Consider the following 10,067-nt stretch of genomic DNA (forward strand, 5'->3'; position numbering starts at 1 on the left):
AGAGGCTGTCTTTTCTCCATTGTATATTCTTGCCTCCTTTATCAAAGATAAGGTGACCATATGAGTATGGGATTATTTCTGGGCTTTCTATCCTGTTCCATTGATCTATATTTCTGTTTTTGTGCCAGTACCATACTGTCTTGATTACTGTAGCTTTGTAGTATAGTTTGAAGTCAGGGAGCCTGATTCCTCCAGCTCCATTTTTCATCCTCAAGATTGCTGTAGAAGAGTCAGAGAAGGGGACGAGGTGGCAATGCCGTGTCTAGATCGCTCCTCTCGGGGACTGACCAACCCACAGAGTGAAGATGTTTCTCCACACTGCTCCTCCCACTGCAAAGCTGTCCCTTCTGGCTATGTCTCAGAGCAGGCATCGTGCTGTGGCTCTGCCACTGGAGCGCGAGGACAGCGGGACCTTCAGTTTGGGGAAGATGATCACAACTAAGCCAGGGAAAACACCAATTCAGGTATCACATGAATACAGCATGAAGACCAAGAATATCCCAGTTTATGAATGTGAAAGATCTGATGTGCAAATACATGTGCCCACTTTCACCTTCAGAGTAACCGTTGGTGACATAACCTGCACAGCTGAAGGTACAAGTAAGAAGCTAGTGAAACATAGAGCTGCAGAGGCTGCCATAAACATTTTGAAAGCCAGTGCAAGTATTTTCTTTGCAATTCCTGATCCCTTAATGCCTGACCCTTCCAAGCAACCAAAGAACCAGCTTAATCCTGTTGGTTCATTACAGGAATTGGCTATTCATCATGGCTGGAGACTTCCTGAATATACCCTTTCCCAGGAGGGAGGGCCTGCTCATAAGAGAGAATATACCACAATTTGCAGGCTAGAGTCATTCATGGAAACTGGAAAGGGGGCATCAAAGAAACAAACCAAGAGAAATGCTGCTGAGAAATTTCTTGCCAAATTCAGTAATACTTCTCCAGAGAACCACATTTCTTTGACAAATGTGGTAGGACATTTTTTAGGTTGTACTTGGCGTTCCTTGAGGAATTATTCTGGTGAAAAGATCAACTTACGGAAAAGAGGCCTCCTCAGTATTCCAAATACATATTATATCCAGCTGCTTAGTGAAATTGCAAAGGAGCAAGGTTTTAATATAACATATTTGGATATAGAAGAACTGAGTGCCAACGGACAGTATCAATGTCTTGCTGAATTGTCCACCAGTCCCATCACAGTCTGTTATGGCTCGGGGATCTGCTGTGGCAGTGTGCAGAGTGATGCAGCTCACAATGCTCTGCAGTATATAAAGATAATAGCAGAAAGAAAGTAAACGTGGAACAACGTAGAAAACCCTTTAGTAGCACATAAGAAGTTCCCTTTTCTCCCCTTTCCAATTAAAACATTTACTATAATGTTTGAGTTTGTGTGTTGGTTCTAAATCTCTTCATAGATTCCATCAACACTCCAGATTTAATTATCTTCTGGTAGTTGTTATTAAGATGTTTTTAATGGCTTCGACTTTGTATTGGTATACTGTATTTATTTGTACCATAGCAGAGTGTAGCACCCATTTTACAATGCCATGTACATAGAAGGAAAAAACTGCATGATTGTTGTTGTTGAGGAGGAGGATAAAATAAAACTGCTAACAACAGTCTTTCCTACTGGTGCTTAACCTCTTCTTTGTGCAAGGCTTTGTAAAGGGATTTCGAAGGAAGCCCCTTAGAATTAGTGTTGAGGAATGCACTAACAGGTTTTAATTGAATGTGATTGTTAAATTTCAGGGAACATGATTGGTATGCTGTGTATTTGAATCCATGTAATAAAGAGCTGTTGTTATAAAAAAAAAGATTGATTTAGCTCTTAGGGGTCTGTTGTGTTTCCATACAAATTGTGAAATTTTTTGTTCTAGTTCTGTGAAAAATGCCAGTGATAGTTTGATAGGGATTGCATTGAATCTGTAGATTGCTTTGGGTAGTAGAGCCATTTTCACAATGTTGATTCTTCCAATCCAAGAACATGGTATATCTCTCAATCTATTTATATCATCTTTATTTTTTTTCATCAGTGTCATAATTTTCTGCATACAAGTCTTTTGTCTACTTAGGTAGGTTTATTCCTAGATATTTTATTCTTTTTGTAGCAATGGTAAATGGGAGAGTTTCCTTAATTTCACTTTCAGATTTTTCATTATTAGTGTACAGGAATGCAAGAAATTTCTGTGCATTAATTTTGTTTACCAAATCCATTGATTAACTCTAGTAGTTTTCTGGTAGCATCTTTAGGATTCTCTGTGTAAAGTATCATGTCATCTGCAAACAGTGACAGCTTTACTTCTGCTTTTCCAATTTGGATTCTTTTTATTTCTTTTTCTTCTCTGATTGCTGTGGCTAAAAATTCCAAGCCTATGTTGAAAAATGGTGGTGAGAGTGGGCAACCTTGTCTTCTTCCTGATCTTAGTGGAAATGGTTTCAGTTCTTCACCATTGAGGTGATGTTGACTGTGTGTTTGTCATATGTGGCCTTTACTATGTTGAGGAAAGTTCCCTCTATGCCTACTTTCTGCAGGGTTTTTATCATAAATGGGTGTTGAATTTTGTCAAAAGCTTTCAATGCATCTATTGAGATGATCATATGGTTTTTCTCCTTCAGTTTGTTAATATGGTGTATCACATTGATTGATTTGCGTATATTGAAGAATCCTTGCATTCCTGGAATAAACCCCACTTGATCATGATGTATGATCCTTTTAATGTCCTGTTGGATTCTGCTTGCTAGTATTTTGTTGAGGAATTTTGCATCTATGTTCATCAGTGATATTGGCCTGTAGTTTACTTTTTTTGTGGCATCATTGTCTGGCTTTGGTATCAAGGTGATGGTGGCCTCGTAGAATGAGTTTGAGAATGTTCCTCCCTCTGCTATATTTTGGAAGTATTTGAGAAGGATAGGTGTTAGCTCTTCTCTAAATGTTTGATAGAATTTGCCTGTGAAGCCATCTGGCCCTGGGCTTTTGTTTGTTGGAAGATTTTTAATCACAGTTTCAATTTCAGTGTTTGTGATTGGTCTGTTCATATTTTCTATTTCTTCCTGATTCAGTCTCGGCAGGTTGTGCATTTCTAAAAATTTGTCCATTTCTTCCAGGTTGTCCATTTTATTGGCATAGAGTTGCTTGTAGTAATCTCTCATGATCCTTTGTATTTCTGCAGTGTCAGTTCTTCTCCTTTTTCATTTCTAATTCTGTTGATTTGAGACTTCTCCCGTTTTTTCTTGATGTGTCTGGCTAATGGTTTATCAATTTTGTTTATCTTCTCAAAGAACCAGCTTTTAGTTTTATTAATCTTTGTTATCATTTCCTTCATTTCTTTTTCATTTATTTCTCATCTGATTTTTATGATTTCTTTCCTTCTGCTAACTTTGAGGTTTTTTCATTCTTCTTTCTCTAATTGCTTTAGGTGGAAGGTTAGGTAGTTTGTTTGAGATGCTTCCTGTTTCTTAAGGTAGGATTCTATTGCTATAAATTTCCCTCTTAGAACTGCTTTTGCTGCATCTCATAGGTTTTGGGTCGTCATGTCTTCATTGTCATTTGTTTCTAGGTATTTTTTGATTTCCCCTTTGTTTTCTTCAGTGATCTCTTGGTTATTAAGTAGTGTATTGTTTAGCCTATGTGTGTTTGTAGTTTTTATAGATCTTTTCCTGTAATTGATATCTAGTCTCATAGCATTATGGTTGGAAAAGATACTTGATATGATTTCAATTTTCTTAACTTTACCGAGGCTTGATTTGTGACCCAAGATATGATCTATCCTGGAGAATATTCCATGAGCACTTGAGAAAAATGTTTATTCTGTTGTTTTTGGATGGAATGTCCTATAAATATCTGTTCAGTCCATCTTGTTTAATGTATCATTTAAAGCTTGCGTTTCCTTATTTATTTTCATTTTGGATGATCTGTTCATTGGTGAAAGTGGGGTGTTAAAGTCCCCTACTATGATTGTATTATTGTCAATTTCCCCTTTATGGCTGTTAGTATTTGCCTTATGTATTGAGGTGCTCCTATGTTGGGTGCATAAATATTTACAATTGTTATATTTTCTTCTTGAATCGATCCCTTGATCATTATGTAGTGTTCTTCTTTTTATCTTGTAATAGTCTTTGTTTTAAAGTCTATTTTGTCTGATATGTGAATTGCTATTCCAGCTTTCTTTTGATTTCCATTTGCATGAAGTATCTTTTTCCATCCCCTCACTTTCAGTCTGTGTGTGTTCCTAGGTCTGAAGTTGGTCTCTTGTAGGAGCATATATACAGGTCTTGTTTTTGTATCCATTCTGCCAGTCTGTGTCTTTTGGTGGGAGCATTTAATCCATTTACATTTAAGGTAATTATTGATATGTATGTTCCTAATCCCATTTTCTTAATTGTTTTGGGTTTGTTTTTGTCGGCCTTTTCCTTCTCTTGTGTTTCTTGCCTAGAGAAGTTCCTTTAGCATTTGTTGTAAAGCTGGTTTGGTGGTGCTGTAGTGTCTCAGCTTTTGCTTGTGTGTAAAGGTTTTAATTTCTCCATCAAATCTGAATGAGATCCTTGCTGGGTAGAGTAATCTTGGTTGTAGGTTTTTCTCCTTCATTACTTTAAATATGTCCTGCCACTCCCTTATGGTTGCAGAGTTTCTGCTGAAAGATCAGCTGTTAAACTTATGGGGATTCCCTTGTGTGTTATTTTTCCCTTGCTGCTTTTAATATGCTTTCTTTGTATTTAATTTTTGACAGTTTGATAAATATATGTCTTGGTGTATTTCTCCTTGGTTTTGTCCTGTATGGGACTCTCTGTGCTTCCTGGAGTTGATTAACTATTTCCTTTCCCATATTAGGGAAGTTTTCAACTATAATGTCTTCAAATATTTTCTCAGTCCCTTTCTTTTTCTTTTCTTCTTCTGCGACCCCTACAATTCGAATGTTGGGTGTAATGTTATCCCAGAGGTCTCTGAGACTGTCCTCAGTTCTTTTCATTCTTTTTTCTTTATTCTGCTCTGCAGTAGTTATTTCCACTATTTTATCTTCTAGGGCACTTACCCATTCTTCTACCTCAGTTATTCTGCTATTGATCCCTCCTAGAGTATTGTTAATTTCATTTATTGTGTTGTTCATTGTTGCTTGTTTCCTCTTTAGTTCTTCTAGGTCCTTGTTAAATGTTTCTTGCATTTTCTCAATTCTATTTCCAAGATTTTGGATCATCTTTACTATCATTATTTGGAGTTCTTTTTCAGGTACACTGTCTATTTCCTCTTCATTTGCATGGTCTGGTGGCTTTTTACTTTGCTCCTTCATCTGCTGTGTGTTTTTCTGTCTTCTCATTTTGACTAACTTACTGTGTTTGGGGTCTCCTTTTTTCAGTCTGCAGGTTTGTAGTTCCCGTTGTTTTTGGTGTCTGTCCCCAATGACTAAGGTTCTTTCAGTGGGTTTTGTAGGCTTCCTGGTGGAGGGGAGTAGTGCCTGTGTTCTGGTGGATGACGCTGGCTCTTGTCTTTCTGGTGGGCAGGTCCACGTCTGGTGGTGTCTTTTGGGGTGTCTGTGGCCTTAGTATGATTTTAGGCAGCCTCTCTGCTAATGGGTGGTGTTGTGTTCCTGTCTTGCTAGTTGTTTGGCATAGGGTGTCCAACAGTGTAGATTGCTGGTCATTGAGTGAAGCTGGGTCTTGATGTTGAGATGGAGATATCTGGGATATTTTCTTCATTTCATATTACATGGAGCTGGGAGGTCTCTTGTGGGCCAGTGTCCTGAAGTTGGCTCTCCTACCTCAGAGGCACAGCACTGACTCCTTGCTGGAGTACCAAGAGCCTCTCATCCACACAGCTCAGAATAAAAGGGAGAAAAAATAGAAAGAAAGAGGATAAAATAAAATTTAAAAAAGTAAAGATAAAATAAAATAAGGTTATTAAAATAAAAAATAATGATTAAGAAAAAAAAATTTTTTTAAGTAAAAAAAAAAAGAAAACAAAAACCAAAAAAAAAGAAACAAAAACCAAAAACCAAAATGGACAGACAGAACCCTAGGACAAGTGGTGAAACCAAAGCTATACTGACAAAATCTCACACAGAAGTATACACATACACATTCACAAAAAGAAGAAAAGAGGAAAAAATAATATATCTTGCTCCCAACGTCCTCCTCCTCAATTTGGGATGATTCGTTGCCTTTTCAGGTATTCCACAGATTCAGGGTACATCAAGTTGATTGTGGAGATTTAATTTGCTACTCCTGAGGCTGCTGGGAGGGATTTCCATTTCTCTTCTTTGTTTGCACAACTCCCAGGATTTGTCTTTGGATTTGGCTCTGCCTCTGTGTGTACGTCACCTGAGGGCGTCTGTTCTTTGCTCAGACAGGACGGGCTTACAGGAGCAGTTGATTCAGGGGCTCTGGCTCCCTCAGGCCAGGGGGAGAGAGGGGTACATATGCGGGGCAAGCCTGCGGTGGCAGAGGCTGGTGTGACATCGCACCAGCCTGAAGCACGCTGTGTGTTCTCCCGGGGAAGTTGTCCCTGGATCACGGGACCCTGGCAGTGGCGGGCTGCACAGGCTCCCTGGAGGGGAGGTGTGGATCGTGACCTTTGTTTGCACACAGGCTTCTTGGTGGCAGCAGCAGCAGCCTTAACAACCAATGCCCGTATCTGGGGTCTGCGCTGATAGCTGCAGCTTACGCCCATCTCTGGAGCTCCTTTAAGCGGCTCTCTGAATACCCTCTCCTCATGCACCAGGAAACAAAGAGGCAATAAAAGGTCTCTTGCCTCTTTGGCAGCTCCAGACTTTCTCCCGGATTCCCTCCCGGCTAGCTGTGGTGCACTAGCCCCCTTCAGGCTGTGTTCACGCAGCCAACCCATGTCCTCTCCCTGGGGTCTTACCTCCGAAGACCCAGTGAGCAGACAACCTCTCAGGCTGGTGAGTGCTGGTCAGCACCGATCTTCTGTGCGGGAATCTCTCCGCTTTGCCCTCCACACCCCTGTTGCTGTGCTCTCCTCCGTGGTTCTGAAGCTTCCCCCCTCCGCCACCCACAGTCTCCGGCTGCGAAGGGGCTTCCTAGTGTGTGGAAACCTTTCCTCCTTCACAGCTCCCTCCCACTGGTTCAGGTCCCAACCCTAATCTTTTGTCTTTGTTTTTTCTTTTTTCTTTTGCCCTACCCAGGTACATGGGGGAGATTCTTGCCTTTGGAGAAGTGTGAGGTCTTCTGCCAGCATTCAGTAGGTGTTCTACAGGAGCAGTTCCACATGTAGATGTAATTCTGATGTATCTGTGGGGAGGAAGGTGATCTCTGCATCTTACACTTCCACCTTCTTCCTCAACTCTCCCCCGTGTGATGTATTTTGTAAGAATGTTTATAGCACTCAGAAGCGTGCTTGGCTAGGTTTCAATTGAATGAAGAAATGCTCCTTTCTGTAGAAGGGGAGATGGCTTGTCACTTTGTTTCTAATTGACATAGAATCACAACAAGAAACTTATTTATTTTCCTCTAAATCAAACCAGCACAGGGCTCCTTTTGAGTATTCATTAATTTTTAGGCTCATTTTAATTTTTAATTGAAAGAATTAAATGTGCAAATATTTTAAAAATTTTATTATTATTTTTTTAAATTGAACATTGCCAGAGCTGTAGTTGTCTGTGCTTCCTTTTGTTTTTGAATTTTATTAAAAAATTTTTATACAGCAGGTTATCCATCTTATACATATTATTGTATATATGTCAATCCCAATCTCCCAATTCAACACTCTCTCCCCCCACCACCCTCCCGCCTTGGTGTCCATACATTTGTTCTCTACATCTGTGTCTCTATTTCTGCCCTGCAAACCAGTTCATCTGTACCATTTTTCTATGCTCCACATATATGCATTGATATACGATACATGTTTTTCTTTTTCTGACTTACTTCACTCTGTATGACAGTCCTTAGGTCTTTCCATGTCTCTGAAAAGGATCCAATTTCGTTCCTTTTTATGGCTAATATTCCACTGTATATATGTATCACATCTTCTTTAGCCATTCATCTGTCGATGGGCATTTAGGTTGTTTCCATGACCTGGCTATTGTAAATAGTGCTGCAATGAACATTGGGGTGCATGTGTCTTTTTGAATTATGCTTTTCTCTGGGTATATGCCCAGTAGTGGGATTGCTGGGTCATATGGTAATTCTAATTTTAGTTTTTTAAGGAACCTGAATACTGTTCTCCATAGTGACTGTATCAATTTACATTCCCACCAACAGTGCCAGAGGGTTTCCTTTTCTCCACACTCTCTCCAGCATTTGTTGTTTGCAGATTTTCTGATGTTCTCATTCTAACTGGTGTGAGGTGATACCTCATTGTAGTTTTGATTTGCATTTCTCTAATAATTAGTGATGTTGACCAGTTTTTCATGTGCTTCTTGGCCATCTGTATGTCTTCTTTGGAGAAGTGTCTCTTTAGGTCTTCTGCCCATTTTTGGATTGGGTTGTTCTTTTTTTTTAATATTGAGCTGCATGAGCTGTTTATATATTTTGGAGATTAATCCTTTGTCTGTTGCTTCATTTGCAAATATTTTCTCCAGTTCTGAGGGTTGTCTTTTCATCTTGTTTGTAGTTCCCTTTGCTTTTCGAAAGCTTTTAAGTTTCATTAGGTCCCATTTGTTTATTTTTATTTCCATTACTCTAGGAGGTGGATCAAAAAAGATCTTTCTGTCATTTATGTCCGAGAGTGTTCTTCCTATGTTTTACTCTAAGAGTTTTATAGTGTCCAGTCTTACATTTAGGTAAAAAATCTATTTTGAGTCGATTTTTGTGTATGGTGTTAGGGAGTGTTCTAATTTCATTCTTTTACATGTAGCTGTCCAGTTTTCCCAGCACCAATTTTTGAAGAGGCTGTCTTTTCTCCATTGTATATCCTTGCCTCCTTTTTCATAGATTAGCTGACCATAGGTGCCTGGGTTTATCTCTGGGTTTTCTATCCTTTTCCATGGATCTATATTTCTGTTTTTGTGCCAGTACTATACTGTCTTGATTACTGTAGCTTTGAAGTATAGTCTGAAGTCAGGGAGTCTGATTCCTCCAACTCTATTTTATTCCCTCAAGACTGCTTTGGCTATTTGGGGTATTTTGTGTCTCCATACAAATTTTGAGATTTTTTGTTTTAGTTCTGTAAAAAATGCCACTGGTAATTTGATAGGGATTGAATTGAATCTGCAGATTGCTTTGGGTAGTATAGTCATTTTCACAATATTGATTCTTCCAATCCAAGAACATGGTATATTTCTCCATCTGTTGGTATCATCTTTAATTTCCTTCATGAGTGTCTTACAGTTTTCTTCATACAGGTCTTTTTTCTCTCTAGGTAGGTTTATTCCTAGGTATTTTATTCTTTTTGTTGCAATGGTAAATGGGAGTGTTTCTTTAATTTCTCTTTCAGATTTTTCATCATGAGTGTGTAAGAATACAAGAGATTTCTGTGCATTAATTTTGTATCCTGCAACCTTACCAAATTCACTAATTGGCTGTAGTAGTTTCCTGGTAGCATCTTTAGGATTCTCTATGTATAGTACCATGTCATCTGCAAACAGTGACAGTTTTACCTCTTATCCAATTTGTATTCCTTTTATTTATTTTTCTTCTCTGATTGTTGTGGCTAGGACTTCCAAAACTATGTTGAATAATAGTAGCGAGAAAGGATATCTTTGTCTTGTTCCTGATCTTAGAGGAAATGCTTTCATTTGTTCTCCATTGAGAATGATGTTGGCTGTAGTTTTGTCACATATGACCTTTATTATACTGAGGTAGGTTCCCTCTATGCCCACTTTCTGGAGAGTTTTTACCATTCATGGGTGTTGAATTTTCCCAAAAGCTTTTTCTGTATCTATTGAGATGATCATATGGTTTTTATTCTTCAATTTGTTAATATGGTGTATCACATTGATTGATTTGCATATATCGAAGAATCCTTGCATCTCTGGGAAAAATCCCACTTGATCATGGTGTATGATCTTTTAATATGTTGTTGGATTCTGTTTGCTAGTATTTTGTTGAGGATTTTTGCATCATATTCATCAGTGATATTGGTCTGTAATTTTCTTTTTTGGTAGTATCTTTGGTTT

General features: G+C 38.7%; 1 pseudogene across 1 annotated transcript; it reads left to right on the top strand.

The window, feature by feature from the left end:
- The first annotated feature begins 353 nt into the window (after positions 1-353).
- LOC103090650 (interferon-inducible double-stranded RNA-dependent protein kinase activator A pseudogene) lies at positions 354-1,794 on the top strand (annotated as a pseudogene). The gene has a single exon (XR_014368717.1). The product of XR_014368717.1 is annotated as an interferon-inducible double-stranded RNA-dependent protein kinase activator A pseudogene (transcript).
- Positions 1,795-10,067: the final 8,273 nt, after the last annotated feature.

Source organism: Lipotes vexillifer, unplaced genomic scaffold (assembly GCF_000442215.2).
Source record: "Lipotes vexillifer unplaced genomic scaffold, Lipotes_vexillifer_v1.1 scaffold1208, whole genome shotgun sequence".
Taxonomy (NCBI): domain Eukaryota; kingdom Metazoa; phylum Chordata; class Mammalia; order Artiodactyla; family Lipotidae; genus Lipotes; species Lipotes vexillifer.